The 15339-nt window shown below is 48.5% G+C and overlaps 1 protein-coding gene and 1 pseudogene across 8 annotated transcripts in view; both read right to left on the bottom strand.

Moving 5' to 3' along the window:
* MARK3 (microtubule affinity regulating kinase 3) overlaps positions 1 to 15339 on the bottom strand; it is a 139462-nt gene that overhangs the window by 100547 nt on the left and 23576 nt on the right. The window lies entirely within an intron of this gene.
* On the bottom strand, positions 7377 to 8788 carry LOC149441511 (uncharacterized; annotated as a pseudogene).

Raw genomic sequence — 15339 nt, 5'->3', positions numbered from 1 at the left:
ATGCCCAATCATATGCAAGGAAAATTCATGAAAGTCAGCAAAGCCGAGCGCTGAGGAAAATTTCCTTGTAAAGTTAAACAGTCTATTTGCCTTTAGATCAACTCCAATGTATTTAAATGTTTGGGAGCTCATGGGAAAAAACAGCCCCAACTATAAAAAACTTACAGCTGTATTAAACCCAAAACTTTTATATACTTCAGCTTACTGTTCATTAGATGTGGTGGCTGCATTATTTTTTTTTTTTAGTCTTTTTTCCTGTTTTCACCAGGTGATCTAGCTTTACAATAAAACGAGTGTTCAAAACACATGGCAGTTGCCATCTGCAGTAGGTGTCAATGTTAAGTCAACAACACCCCAAATGCAGTGCATTTGCCTGCGATGGATCATATGGTACAAAAGTACCATGCAAGCCGGCTTCAGTGAGTTTCCAAAAGTACTACATGCACTACTTTTGGTGTGATGCAGTGTGATTTGAACACAATCAAAATGAACGAGCTCAAATGACACTGCACTGAATCTCATGTGCATTGCACTTTCCTGTACGATTCAGTGTGAACTGGAGCTAACAAACCTCCTGTATTAGAGTGCCCCCACTGTGGATGAAGGAACACAGGGGCACAGCAGACAGCAGCATTGTTAATCTGGCGGAATAGCAAATCGCTTGATTTCCCATCAACACAGTCAATGTTGATGGGGAAATCCCTATTGTATTTTGATGGCAGGAAAACCTCCCGCTGTCACTGCTGACAGCTATAGCTGGTTGTACTGAAGTCAAATCTTTAGATCAACATCAGCACAACCAGCCTGTCCATAGATGGATCAAAATTCAGCTAATTCCTGCTGAACTTGCCACATTTCGATCTATGGCCAGCTTAATTATGCCATGTTTAATATTTTAATTTAAATAACAAATAAATTACCCTATATAACCGCTTTAAAAGTAGTCCTTGAATGCACTGCATGAACATCCCACAGGGTCAGTAGGAAGGAAATCCCTGAAACGTTCAAGGCAAGTGTACATTTGATTGGTGGTGATAGGAAACATCCTAGTACGGATTTATTTTCTATTTTACCATAGGAATGTACATGTGTGAAAGGCAGCAAGAATAGTGTTTTAGCATTACAAGCAGGCATGGTCCAGGATCACCAGATTACGAACAGATGAGGGAGCGGCAGGTTGGTACACTACTGCAATGCCTGGAGAGCAAACTGATGTACAGTTGTGTTCAAAATAATAGTGTGTTGAAAAAAGTGAATAAAGCTCAAAATCCTTCTAAAAGCTTTTATTTCCATACACACAAATGCATTGGGAACACTACACATTCTATTCCAAATCAAAACATGAAGAAAAATATATCAAATTGTGTTGTTCCTCTAAAAAAATTGAAGAAAAGTGAATATTAGACGGTTCAAAAAAATAGCAGTGTTTGTAGGCGTCTTCTAATTGTAACAGTCCTCACAGGTAACTTTACACCTGCTTTCATCTCCCTGGAGCTGATTGTTGGCTGAGTCCTTGCCATTTTGGCTATTCTTCTATCCATTCGAATGGTAGTTTTTTGCTTTCTTCCACGTCTTTCAGGTTTTGGTTGCCATTTTAAAGCATTTGCGATCATGTTAGCTGAGCAGCCTATCATTTTCTGCACTTCTTTATATGTTTTCCCCTCTCCAATCAACTTTTTAATCAAGGTACGCTGTTCTTCTGAACAATGTCTGGAACAACCCATTTTCTTCAGAATTTCAGAGAGAAATGCACTGTAACCAGCATGTACAACATTTGCTGCCTTCCTTCCTTAAATAAGGGCAATAATTCCCACCTGTTTTTCAAAGAATGAATGACCTCACTAATAGAACTCCACACTGCTATTATTTTGAACATGCCCCTTTCAATTAGTGATTCAATTACACAGAATCAGCAGCATGCATGTCATGACTGTTGGGTCTGTTGGATTTCTATTACTCTACTACACCTGCTAGGAAATTATTTGCCATGTAGAAATATCATTTCTACCAAAACCAGTGATTGATCAGGTTAGTGATGTCTGACTGCTATTATTTTGAACACAGCTGTACTATTCCCTTCTTTTACGCATCTCAAGGCTTTGTTTTCAATTTTGGCTGGAGTATACCTTTCTCATCATCCACAGCAGGGTCTGCAATGCAGAGGTAAATGGAAGGCTCTCCAAAGACCCTACTTTATCTACAGTACTATTATTATTATACAGGATGTATATAGCGCCAACAGTTTGCTCAGCACTTTACAATATAAAAGGAGACAATACAATTCAATACAAGAGGGTTAGGAGGGCCCTGCTCCTTGGAGCTTACAATCTAAGAGGTATCAATAATAGGCAGTACATTTTGGTCCTCATAGTCTATGCTGACATGACCAACCTGCATACAAGGAGTTTGTTGGAAGAGCTCGGACACATGAACACAGCTGCTATCACTGCTATTCAGAGTCAATCTCAGTAAAGATACAACTTCTATATTTGTACCATCTGACAAGCTGAAAGATTGGTATTCTGCTCAGATTCAAAGCCAGGTGTAGAACACAGAATGTACTGTGGATGTCAGCCAGAATGCCAAGCTTCCACACTTGTGGATTTTGACCTTTGTGTATATGATAAATGGGATGCACAGCATGTTCAGGGCACCAGGATCAACCATATACACATGCTCACACAATTCATCCAGCAGAGTGATCTATAAAAGTGTCATACCTGTCAATGCAAACACCCTAAAAATGTCAATGTTTATGCTGGTTTATGTAAGGTCTTGTTCACATGAGGGCAGGTTTACTGCCGCAGTGGATCACTATTCAAAGGTGGCCGAGTGGTGGTCTGAGGGTGCTTAGGAGGCATCTTGCCTGCTCTTTCCCACTGCCAAGGGAAATTTTGTGCTTTAGTTCCGCTCCATAACAGTTTGGAAAGTGGCTGGCATGAAGTTACGGTATGGTCTCATTGGCTTTAAACACAACATCCCAAGTTTAACTTGCTACCAAAACCAAAGCATCATGGCAATGTGAACAGACCTGAGTAGCCGCAATGTTTTGCAGGTGGGTGATCGGGAGGCAGTAAAAACTTTTTTTTAACCCACTGTTTTTACCACCCCTTTGCTGGGAGCATGAACTAAGCCCAAGTGAGGTATTCAGTAGCATCAAGTTAGTTGGTAATGAAAAGCACAACACAAGAGAATAAAATGGGACCTCTTAGGACAGCTGTTATCCGCACTGCAGCGGCTCTATTTGGCGTTTTCCAACCAACTAGAAATGTTAGTTCCAGGGTAGGAATGTCGCTATGAGACAAAGGCGGGCTCTTCCCAAAAAACTAGCACCATGTCCAGGAGAAAGGCAATGGCAGCTTCCAATTCTGGATGTGGCCTTGGTTGTGGTAAATACCAGAAATAATGACATATATAAAAGGATAAGTTCACCTTTTAACAATAATAAATGCACTTTTTTTGCAGATTAAAAAAAAAAAAATGTGCATTTATTATTTTTTGTTTCTGAAGCCTCTAAAGTGGGGGTGTCAAACTAAACTAAAAAGTTCCATAAGGCATTGCAAGATTGACAGTTACAGGCATGACTCCCAAAGGCAGAGGCATGATGGGACTTTTAGTTTCACAACAGCTGGAAGGCCACCAGTTTGACACCCCTGATCTATGGGCTCATGTACATGAGCAGCTCTTAAACTTGAGTTTAGGAGCTCTTGGCATTTTTTTTTTGGCAAAGCTCCTAAACTCAACTCCATGACAGCCTGTGCGTCCATGTACACATAAGCTTTTAGCAGAGTTTCGGAGCTGCCGCGTTTAGGTGAGGTTAAACCTGCTTTTCCTGAACACAGAAGAATTGCATTCCGGATAGGAACGTTTTGACCACCGGAAAACATAGTTACATAGTTAGTCTGGCTGAAAAAGACAAAAGTCCATCCAGTTCAACCATAGGAAAAAAAAAAGTTATAATCCTATACCCACAGTTGATCCAGAGGAAGTGACAGATGCAGGTAGCTTACATAGTTACATAGTTGGTCTGGCTGAAAAAAAAAAAAAAAAAAAAAAAAAAGACAAAAGTCCATCCAGTTCAACCACTGGGAAAAAAAAACGCAGTTATTTACCTGTTAACTGTATTTCCAGGAATCTTCTAGGACAGCTCACTTGAGAGATAGGGCTCCTCCCAGGAAACACCCGCTCCACCTTTTTTTCCCCTTTATAGGCGTCCTCTCTCCCATTGGCCCCCAGTATAAGAATATGACCGAAGGCCTAGGAGAAAAACAAAGAAGAAAACCAGTAATAAAGACATCCCCCATAGGTTCGCAACATACCTGCACATAATCGTGTGATCAAACAGTAATCGGGGGGGAGTTACGCTGTCCTAGAAGATTCCTGGAAATACAGTTAACAGGTAAATAACTGCGTTTTCCCGAGTCATCTTCTAGGACAGCTCACTTGAGAGGAGTAGAATAGAAATACGTACATTAGGGCGGGCACCCTGCTTGTAGGACCTTCCTGCCAAATGCCTGGTCCTTGCTGCCGATCAGATCCAGCCTGTAATGTTTAGTGAGGGTGGCGAAACTGGACCACGTCGTGGCTCTGCAGATCTGTCCGGGGGAGGCCCCCCCTTTTTCCGCCCAGGAGGCCGCAGTGGCCCTTGTGGAGTGGGCTTTTAGGCCGGGCGGTGGTGACAGGCCTGCCGACTTGTAACCTTCCGAAACTGCCTCTCTGATCCATCTGGCGATGGTGCCCTTGGAGGCATCGTCCCCCTTCCTTGGTCCCTGGAATAGGACGAAAAGCCGGGACGAGCGTCTCCATGTCTTTGTGCGTTCGATGTACGTGATCAAACACCGTCTTACGTCTAACCTGCTACAGTCCTCCGCGCTGCCCGGATCGGCCTCCAGGGAAGGTATTACTATTTCCTGAGATCTATGGAAGTGTGACGCGACCTTAGGTAGGAAGGCCGCGTCCGTGCGGAGGATGATTCTATCCAATAAGATGGTGCAGTACGGCTCGATCACTGAAAGGGCATGCAACTCGCTGACCCTGCGGGCAGAAACTAGTGCCGTGAGGAGGATGGTTTTAAGAGTCAAAGATCTGAGCGAACATTCATCCAGCGGTTCGAAAGGCCCCCGCTGAAAGCTCTTCAGGACTGTGCCCAGGTCCCATGATGGAAGTTTTGGCAAGGACGGGGCACGGCGCCTGGAGATAGCCCTCAGGAATCTGATTACTAATGGGTCTGCCGCCAACCTCAGCTCGAGAAAGTTCGACAGAGCCGCTACCTGTACTTTGAGGGTATTGGCGGCCAGACTCTTATCCGCCCCGGCTTGAAGGAATTCAAGAACTGTATGCAAAATGGGCGTGCCCGGTGCTTCGTTTCTGACCTTCCAGGCGGAAAACTTCTTCCAGACCTTGTCGTACAAGGCGTTCGTCGACCTCTTCCGGCCATCCAAAAGGGTGGCGACCACTCTTGCCGAGAGCCCCTTTTCCGCTAGCCTGTCCCGCTCAGAAGCCACGCCGCTAAGGACAGCCTTTCTGGATGAGGATGCATCACCCTCCCTTGGTTGAGTAAATCGCGCGTGGGTGGTATCATCCAAGGGTCTGCTAAACTGAGCTCCTTCAACCGGGAGAACCAAGATCTCTTGGGCCAGAATGGCGCGATCAGAATAACTTTGGCTTGAGACACCCGGATCTTCTGAATCACCTTCGGCAGTAGTCTGAATGGAGGGAAGGCATAAAGGAGATCTCCTTCCCACTGCTGGGCTAGCGCATCTATCCCCTCGCTTTTGGGGTCTTTCTGCAGGCAGAAGTACCTTTCCCGCTTTGTGTTCTGGCCGTTGGCAAATAGATCGATAGAGGGGGAGCCCCACCTGGCGCAAATCTGATCGAACGCTGACTGGCTGAGGCACCATTCTGTCTGGATGACCTCTCTTCGGCTCAGTTGATCCGCCAACTGGTTCAGGTCCCCTTTCAGATGTACTGCCGTGATGAACTCCAGGTTTTCCTCCGCCCAGCTCAGGAGGGATCCGGCCAACTCCATCAGCCTTGGGGACCTTGTGCCTCCCTGCCTGTTCAAATACGCCACTGCAGTGGTATTGTCGGAGAGAATCTGGACACCTCTCCCCCTTATCTTTTCCTGAAAGGCCGTAAGTGCCTTGAAAACTGCCAGCAGCTCCCTGTAATTTGACGACCTGCTGGAGTCTACTGCACTCCACGTGCCCTGGGCCAGGCCGTCTTCCATATGGGCGCCCCAACCAGTCATGCTTGCATCCGTGGTGATCCGCAGTGGGTTGGCCAGCCTCCAACTTCTTCCTCGTTCCAAGGTGAGGCTGCTTCCCCACCACCTTAGCGATTCCTTCACTTCGTGCGTGATGCGGATCCTGGAACTCAGACCTGCTCGGCTGCCGTCCCAGTGGGAAAGGGTGTGATTTTGCAGCACCCTGGAGTGAAGTTGCGCCCATTGCACCCCTGGAATTGCCGCTGTCATCCGCCCGATTATTCTCATCGCGGTCCTGACCGTGCAGGTCGACATCCTCCGGAGGGCCCTTGTGTCCTGCCGCAGGTTGAGGGCTTTTTCTGATGTTAGGTACGATCGGGCCTGTGCGGAGTCCAGGACGTACCCCAAGTACGTAATCCTCTTGGAGGGGGTTAGCTGTGACTTCTCCTTGTTGATAAGCCACCCCAGACTTTCCAGAAAAGATATCGTACGTTCGATGTGCGATCTCAGGCCTCCCTCTGTGTCCGCAAATACAAGCAGGTCGTCCAAATAGGGGATGATGTTTATCCCTTCCAGTCTCAAAACTCTTAAAGGCTCCACTAAAATCTTGGTGAATATCCTCGGGGCCGACGACAGGCCGAAGGGGAGTGTGTTGAACTGAAATAGCACCGGACCCTTTTCTCCTTCCAGCGCAAACCTCAGGAATCTCCTGGAATCTTCTCTTATCGGGACATGTAGGTATGCGTCTTGCAGATCTATCGAGGCCATGAACACCCCAGGTGAAAGGAGTTCCTTCACCGTGTATATGGATTCCATACGGAATTTGCTGGGCCTCACGAACTCGTTCACCTTCCGCAGATTCAATATCATCCTGTAAGTACCTGACGGTTTTTTCCTTAGAAAGAAATGGGAGAAGAATCCACTTCCCCTTTCCTCTTCTCTCAACTGGCAGATAACGTTTTGACTGAGCATATTTTGTAGGAGGTCCACCAGCGCATCCGCCATAGCCCTGTCCTTTGGCAGGGGTGTTGCAAAGAATCGCTGAGGGGGGGCCCTTGTGAACTCTATTCTGTACCCCCTGTGGATGGCCTCCAGAATGTAGGTGTTCTGGGTTATCCTTAGCCATTGTGCGTGGAAGCGCCCCAGTCTCGCTCCCACCTGGCCTCTCCAGTCACTTCGGCTGGGTTTTGGGTCTATTCTGGCCGGGGTTGAAAAGGAAACCTCCCCTGCCTCTCGGCTCGTTCCTGCCTCTTCTTGCGCCCCAGCCTGGGCGCTGGGTTTGGAACCTAGCTTCCCTTGACGCGTATCGCCTGGATGGGCGAAACCCCTTCCGTCCAACCTGCCTGCTGGGGGCCGGGAAGCTCTTTTTCCTGTCGGCCGACCTTTCCAGGACTGAATTCAGCTCCGGGCCGAAAAGGAGTTTACCCTCAAACGGCAGGCCACAGAGTTTAGATTTGGAGGCCAGATCCCCCTGCCACGATTTCAGCCAGATAGCCCTCCTTGCCGTGTTTATGAGCGCTGTAGATCTAGCAGAGAGTCTGATGGTCTCTGCTGATGCGTCCGCGATGAAGGCTACCGCTTTCTCCAGCACCGGAAGGGACTTCAGAATCTCTTCCCCCGGAGTGCCTTGTTCCAGATGCGAACGGAGCTGCCCCAACCACACATCCAGGGTTCTGGACACACAGGTCGTTGCCACTGCAGGTTTAAAATTCACTGCGGACGCTTCCCATGCCCTCTTCAGGAAGGCGTCCGCTTTCCGATCCATCGGGTCTTTTAGGGACCCACCGTCTTCAAAGGACAGATCCGTGTCCTTCGAGATCCTCGAGAGAGGGGCGTCTGGTTTTGGGCAAGTCTCCCAAACCAAGGCATCTTCCTCCTTAAAGGGAAAACGTCTCGAGGTTCTTGGGAAGGAAAGCCTTCTTCTCTGGCTCTTCCCATTCTCTCCTGATCGTGGACCATAGGGCAGGGTGTACTGGGAATGTACGGCTGCTTTTTGCCTGTAGCCCTGTGTACAGTTGGTCGTGGAGGGAGAGGTCCTGCTGTTCCTCCTCCAGATCCAGGGTCTCATAGATCACCTTTAGCAGGTCCTCCGTGTCTTCCACCTGAAAAAGGAACCTGTCTGCCTTTGGGCCCTGGGCCTCAATCTCACCCTCCTCCGAGTCTGAGGTGTCCGACTGTTCGTCCTCCCAGTCCCTTACCGGCGCTACCAGCTTCCTCTTTTTCCCCCCTTGGGTGCCAGAAGTGCCCGGTTGGGGCTCATCCTGGGCCGGTCCCGGCTTCTGTTCTCTGAAGCTTTGAAATGTCTTGGACATCTCTTGTGTCATATTCTGTAGGAAGTCTTTAAAAAGAGATCCAGACTCCTTCTTGATGAGCTTGTCTATGCACCCCTGGCAGAGCTGCTTCCTCCAGGAGCTCGCCAGTTTCTTCCTACAAGTGGCACACTTCTTTTTCTGCTCACAAGGAGCTTCTTTCTCCCCTCTATCCTCCTCCTGTGGGCCCATCTGGGGACAAGGAGATACACGCGTTCATGCGTCTGTAACAGCAACGCCTCCCCCCCTGTGCCACTGTGCAAGCTCCAGCTGTGGGCCTGGGGGGGGGGGGGGGAGAGGGGGGCTGTGTGTGCGTGGGGGGTACCCAATCATCCCGGGGAGAGGGGGGGGGGAGAGGGGGGGGGAGGAGGGGGGTAAAAACAAAAGGAAGTTTGCCAAACAAGGCCCTTACCTTACTGCAGGCCTCCCCCGCTCCTGACAGATCTGCCTCCATCCCGCCGCAGACTCTGCCTCGGTGCGACGGTTTTTTCAGGGGCTGGTGGGCTCCGCCCCCCCCTGCGATCCCCCCTTGCCGACCCCCCTCTCACGGCCGCCGGTGGAGAAGCGGCCGTGGCACGGGTTCCTTCCACGGCCCGCCGCCCATTTCCAAGATGGCGGTGGCCGTTCCCTGCTCCTGCGCCGGAAGTGACGACACCCGGCGCCCGGAAGTGACGACACCCGGCGCCCGGAAGTGACGCGATCGCAGCGTCCAGACCCACCGCAGCCGAGCCTCCTGGCCATGCTGCCGGGATCCAGGAGCAGGTAAGACTTACCTGAACCCCCAGGGAAAGGCACCAATGCCTCGGTCGGCGGAGCGGACTCTACCCCCCTGGAGAGCCCCGCTGGGACCATCTGGGGCCGACGCCCCCACCCCACAACGGGCATCCCTGGTGAAACTGGCTGAAAGGTCCCCCCCCTCACAAGGCCCCTGCCTTGCTTGGAGGAAGGGGGGGGGCCCCAGCCAGGGACCCTCTGTACTCCGCCAGAGAGCCCAGATAAAAAATAAAAAACGGGCGTAGCTCCTTCCTGGCCGGAGGAAACACTAAAACTGGGGGCCAATGGGAGAGAGGACGCCTATAAAGGGGAAAAAAAGGTGGAGCGGGTGTTTCCTGGGAGGAGCCCTATCTCTCAAGTGAGCTGTCCTAGAAGATGACTTGGGAAAAAAAAGTTATAATCCTATTCCCATAGTTGATCCAGAGGAAGGCAAAAAAAAAACCAGCAAAGCATGATCCAATTTGCTCCTGCAGGGAAAAAAATTCCTTCCTGATCCCCCGAGAGGCAATCAGATATTCCCTTGACCAACTTTACCTATAAATGTTAGTACTCAGTTCTATTCTGTGTATCCAAGAAAGAATTCAGGCCTTTTTTAAAGCAATCCACTGAGCTGGCCAGTACCGCGATTTGCATTTTCCCGCGGCCGGTGGTCAGGGTAGGCTCGAGTACATGGAGCCTTAAGCATTGCACCAACAAATCAGCAGATTGCTGATGCCATGCAGGTCTACCTCTGACCTGTCAGTATATCTGCTTGCTCATACATCCCATACAGGCAGGCAGATACTGACAAGAAGAATCCATGAACTAACATGGCGCTCAACATTGCCGTGGTGGTTCATTGAAAACTACAAGCTGACAGGCACAAAGGCTATCAGAACATGTAGTGTTCTCATTCATTACACATCGTTTACATTTCTGTACTTATTTGGTTTCTTTCTTTGTATGTATGGATTGCATGGGTTGTTACTGACATGTGGTGAATATTTCATGTCAATAGCACCTTTAGAAATATATTTACTGAGAATGGCGATGTGTTCAATACTTATTTTACTCGCTGTATGTCCAAACCTGGGAATTATATCATACAGGGATTTGAAAGAGATACCATGGCAACACTTCCTGTATACTCTGTCCAAATGTAATACAGACTGCTATAGCCTTGCTGGACTCGGCATTTATTCTATAAAACGAGGCATGTAGAGCGCAGATACCTAGACAGGCTACAGCTGCCAAGAGAAGGCGGCTAGTATGTTACTGCTAACGAGTCACACTGTAAAATGTACGCAGAGCCAAAACGCTTTGTGAATGGTCCAGCTGTCTTCTGGGACCTGTCATGTGTCCCAGAAGACGGGGAGGGAGGACAACTCCTCAAAAGGTCCGCAGTCTCTGGTCATCCCCTGTCCTGTGTCCGCAGTCTCTGGTCATCCCCTGTCCTGTGTCCGCAGTCTCTGGTCATCCCCTGTCCTGTGTCCGCAGTCTCTGGTCATCCCCTGTCCTGTGTCCGCAGTCTCTGGTCATCTCCTGTCCTGTGTCCGCAGTCTCTGGTCATCTCCTGTCGTGTGTCCGCAGTCTCCGGTCATCTCCTGTACTGTGTCCGCAGTCTCCGGTCATCTCCTGTACTGTGTCCGCAGTCTCTGGTCATCTCCTGTACTGTGTCCGCAGTCTCTGGTCATCTCCTGTCCTGTGTCCGCAGTCTCTGGTCATCTTCTGTCCTGTGTCCGCAGTCTCTGGTCATCTCCTGTACTGTGTCCGCAGTCTCTGGTCATCTCCTGTACTGTGTCCGCAGTCTCTGGTCATCTCCTGTACTGTGTCCGCAGTCTCTGGTCATCTCCTGTCCTGTGTCCGCAGTCTCTGGTCATCTCCTGTCCTGTGTCCGCAGTCTCTGGTCATCTCCTGTCCTGTGTCCGCAGTCTCTGGTCATCTCCTGTCCTGTGTCCGCAGTCTCTGGTCATCTCCTGTACTGTGTCCGCAGTCTCTGGTCATCTCCTGTACTGTGTCCGCAGTCTCTGGTCATCTCCTGTACTGTGTCCGCAGTCTCTGGTCATCTCCTGTCCTGTGTCCGCAGTCTCTGGTCATCTCCTGTCCTGTGTCCGCAGACTCTGGTCATCTCCTGTACTGTGTCCGCAGTCTCTGGTCATCTCCTGTACTGTGTCCGCAGTCTCTGGTCATCTCCTGTACTGTGTCCGCAGTCTCTGGTCATCTCCTGTACTGTGTCCGCAGTCTCTGGTCATCTCCTGTACTGTGTCCGTAGTCTCTGGTCATCTCCTGTACTGTGTCCGTAGTCTCTGGTCATCTCCTGTACTGTGTCCGTAGTCTCTGGTCATCTCCTGTACTGTGTCCGTAGTCTCTGGTCATCTCCTGTAGCACGTCCGCAGTCTCTGGTCATCTCCTGTAGCACGTCCGCAGTCTCTGGTCATCTCCTGTAGCACGTCCGCAGTCTCTGGTCATCTCCTGTAGCATGTCCGCAGTCTCTGGTCATCTCCTGTAGCACGTCCGCAGTCTCTGGTCATCTCCAGTAGTACATCCGCAGTCTCCGGTCATCTCCAGTAGTACATCCGCAGTCTCCGGTCATCTCCAGTACTATGTCTGCAGTCCATTGGTTAACAATATTTTTTTCTTGTTTTCCTCCTCTAAAACCTAGGTGCGTCTTATTGTCAGATGCGTCTTATGGAGCGATAAATACGGTATATATTTATTTTTAGTGTTTTTTTAAATATTCTTTCAGTTAATTCCTGATTTCCTTTTCTAGGCAAACAAACAATGTTATACATCCCATGTGTCTTCAGGAGAGGTGGTTTCTAAGCCTATGCCTGAGCTAGAAGCAAATGGATTCCAGGTATAAATTATACATGAATCATCTGCCCTTACCCAAGTTGACCACTGCAAGAAATACCAGGGGGTATTTTTCAAAATGATCTCAGCAAAATAAAGCATGGAGACATGGATGGGGGGTCTGCTCTGAATATTAAAGATTTAAATAATGTTTTTGCTTTGTGGTACTCAGATGCAGTGTAGTTCCACTTTAATGGCGTGGCTCTGCTAATCTTCACTGCACAGCCTCCCTGTGCACTTCTCCTCGGCCTCTAAACCCGAACCTAATTTTCACAGTCAGATGAACTATCACCAAGGAAAAAAAAAAAAAAATGAATGCTGTTGGACAATGCTCCAAATCCTCTGTGTTCAGAAGTCCAGCACTTAAAGCACTGCACTACAAACTACTCATCTGCTTTTATAGACCTTTCTGTAATCTATTGCAGATTCCAGGAGGCTCCCACGTGTGCTTGCAGGCAGGTCTGCAGTTGTAAGGCTGCCGTAAAAATTTCCATTTCTGTGAGAGAAAGAAAGGAGCTCACAATGGGTAGAGAACTGGGAATACCCGACATGCATGTTTACTTGTCTCAGGAGCTGGTGTTCCCACGGCGCTAAATTACAGGCAACAAAGCAATTAGTGGAGTGACCTGGGGCAATACCAACTGTGGGCAGAAGGTTTCACTTTGAGTCAGGGCAGATTTCCCACTTTGGACCACTACAATACACATGAATTATTACACATTATCCTTAATCACAGTATACTTTAGTACTGGAAACCCATTTGTCCCTTTAAATATTAAAAAAAAAAAATGTTGTTAGTTTATTTTTCCCCTAAAGGACGAAAGAGCAAAAGCTTGATTCTGACTGGGGAGAGCAGAAACTGTTGCTTGGGCACAAATATGAATTTTATGAATGACAGACCTGCCCATGGACACGAGAACGCCGTCACAATCCAACCACCCTTACACCAAGTCATTTGTGGACTGCTCCACTAAAAAGCCAACCCAACCAAACAGAAAATGTTTTCTAAGGGATTTTTTTTTTTTTACCAAAGACATAAAATACATTTTGGCCTACATGTAGGACTACATTTGAGTATATTGGATTTTTTTTTATATCAGAACTTTATTTTTCTAAATTTTCTTTTTTATATAAAAAGAAAAAAAATCCCAGTAGTGATCAAATACCACCAAAAAAAAAAAAAGACAAATTTCATTTGGGTACAGCACTGCATGACTGAGCAATTACCAGTGGAAATAGTGCAGAGCCAAATAGCAAAAAATGGCCTGGTCAGGAAGGCGGCTAAATCTTCCGGATGGCAAGTCCAGGTCAGTGGCTTATCTCATACCTGATGGACAATGTGCAACAGAAATTAAGGTACAATCGACTGCTATCCATCAAACAATGGTAGCTGATAAGATGACATGCACAGCAGCTGCCTTTGTTTTACAAATATTAAAGTAACTGTAAACCAATTTTTTAAAATTTATATACACTTACCTGTTCAGTGCAATGGTTATCGCACAGAACAGCTACCTACCTCGTCTTCTGGGGTCCCCCGCCAGCACTGTCCAATCCTCCACTTCTGAGTATGCCCCTATAGCAAGCAGCTTGCTATGGGGGGCACTAATGCAGGCTCACTGCTGAGCCAGGCTATGTGAATCCATAGAAACACTGTGCGGCTCAGCCCCGCCCCCCTCAGGATTTGATTGACAGTAGCGGGAGATTTAGAAAAGCAAAGACCTCTAGCCGGTCACAGTGCTGGATCAATAAAGGACTCAGGTAAGTGTTGGGGGGGGGGGGGGGGGGGGGACTAGTATTGGAAGGTTTTTTACCTTAATGCATAATGCATTCAGAAAGAAAAAAAAAAAACACTTTAGAGTTTAGGACGACTTTAAGCAATCACAGACAATCCAGACACATGAAGGGCAAACTCCAACAATATACTCATTGATTTGCAGAGCAGCCAGAACGATTCACCATTCAAGCCACTTTGTGATGCCGGCAGCTCAGGGGGCAATGTGGTGCGTGATTTAGCACATAACATGGCTCCTTTTTTTATTTTGTACAAAAACAATGTACCCTTCCTTCATTCACTGCAATGTCAGGAAGAGAGATGTGCTGCCTGAAATTGCAGTGAGATTCAGGCCGGTGCACTGCAGCACTGCAATAGCATGTCTGCATTGTACTACAGCTCTAGGCATGGGAATGGGACACATAGTAAACAACTGGTCTCTGTGTGTCCCTGCAGTGAGATGTTTTACCATGCAGTAAAACTTCCACTTTCTCAAATTAAACCTTTCCAAAACCGAGCTCCTAGTTTTCCCCCCAGCCCGCGCCCCCCCCCCCTCCTCTCCATCACGACCAATAACGCCACCATCAGTCCCACCCCGCAAGCCAAAGTCCTAGGTGTCACTCTAGACTCCAATCTGTCCTTCCAGCCCCAATCGCTGGCAAACGAATGCAGACTCCACCTCCGCAACATCTACAAAATACGTCGGTTCCTAACCCCAGACACTACTCAACTCATTCACTCCCTTATTATCTCACGACTCGACTACTGCAACTCCCTCCTCACTGACCTACCCCAACACAGGCTATCCCCGCTTCAGTCTATCCTGAACTCAGCGGCCAGACTCATCCACCTTACCAACCGCTCTGCATCTGCCACCCCCCTCTGTCATCCCCTCCACTGGCTCCCAATTGCCCAACGCATTAAATTCAAACTACTAACACTGACATACAAAGCCATTCACAACACTGCCCCAAACTACATAGCCAACCTGATACCCAAATACCACCCAACCCGTACTCTTCGCTCCTCACAAGACCTCCTACTCTCTAGCTCCCTAGTCTCCTCCTCCCATGCCCGATTCTAGGACTTCCCCCATCCTCCGGAACTCACTACCCCAATCCATCAGACTGTCACCTACTCTCCTCACCTTTAGGCGCACCCTTAAAACCCATCTCTTCAGGGAAGCCTACCCCACCCTCACCAAACAGCCGATCTCCTCCACTCCTCCTACCACTCCATCCCCCACGGCCACTTCCTCCTGTACCACTACCCCCTCTCTCCTAGATTGTAAGCTCCAAAGAGCAGGGCCCTCGAACCCCTTGTGTATTGTAACTGTATTGTCTCATGTTCTGTCCCCCACTACAATGTACAGCGCTGAGCAAACTTTTTGGCGCTATATAAATAATGCAGTAAAATATCTCTCACCACATATACTGTGAATTGGC

The sequence above is a fragment of the Staurois parvus genome, unplaced genomic scaffold (genome assembly GCF_062004578.1).
Source record: "Staurois parvus isolate SC_StPar_1 unplaced genomic scaffold, SC_StPar_1.0 ptg000978l, whole genome shotgun sequence".
Classification (NCBI taxonomy): domain Eukaryota; kingdom Metazoa; phylum Chordata; class Amphibia; order Anura; family Ranidae; genus Staurois; species Staurois parvus.
This window is presented reverse-complemented; position numbering and strand designations above follow the sequence as displayed.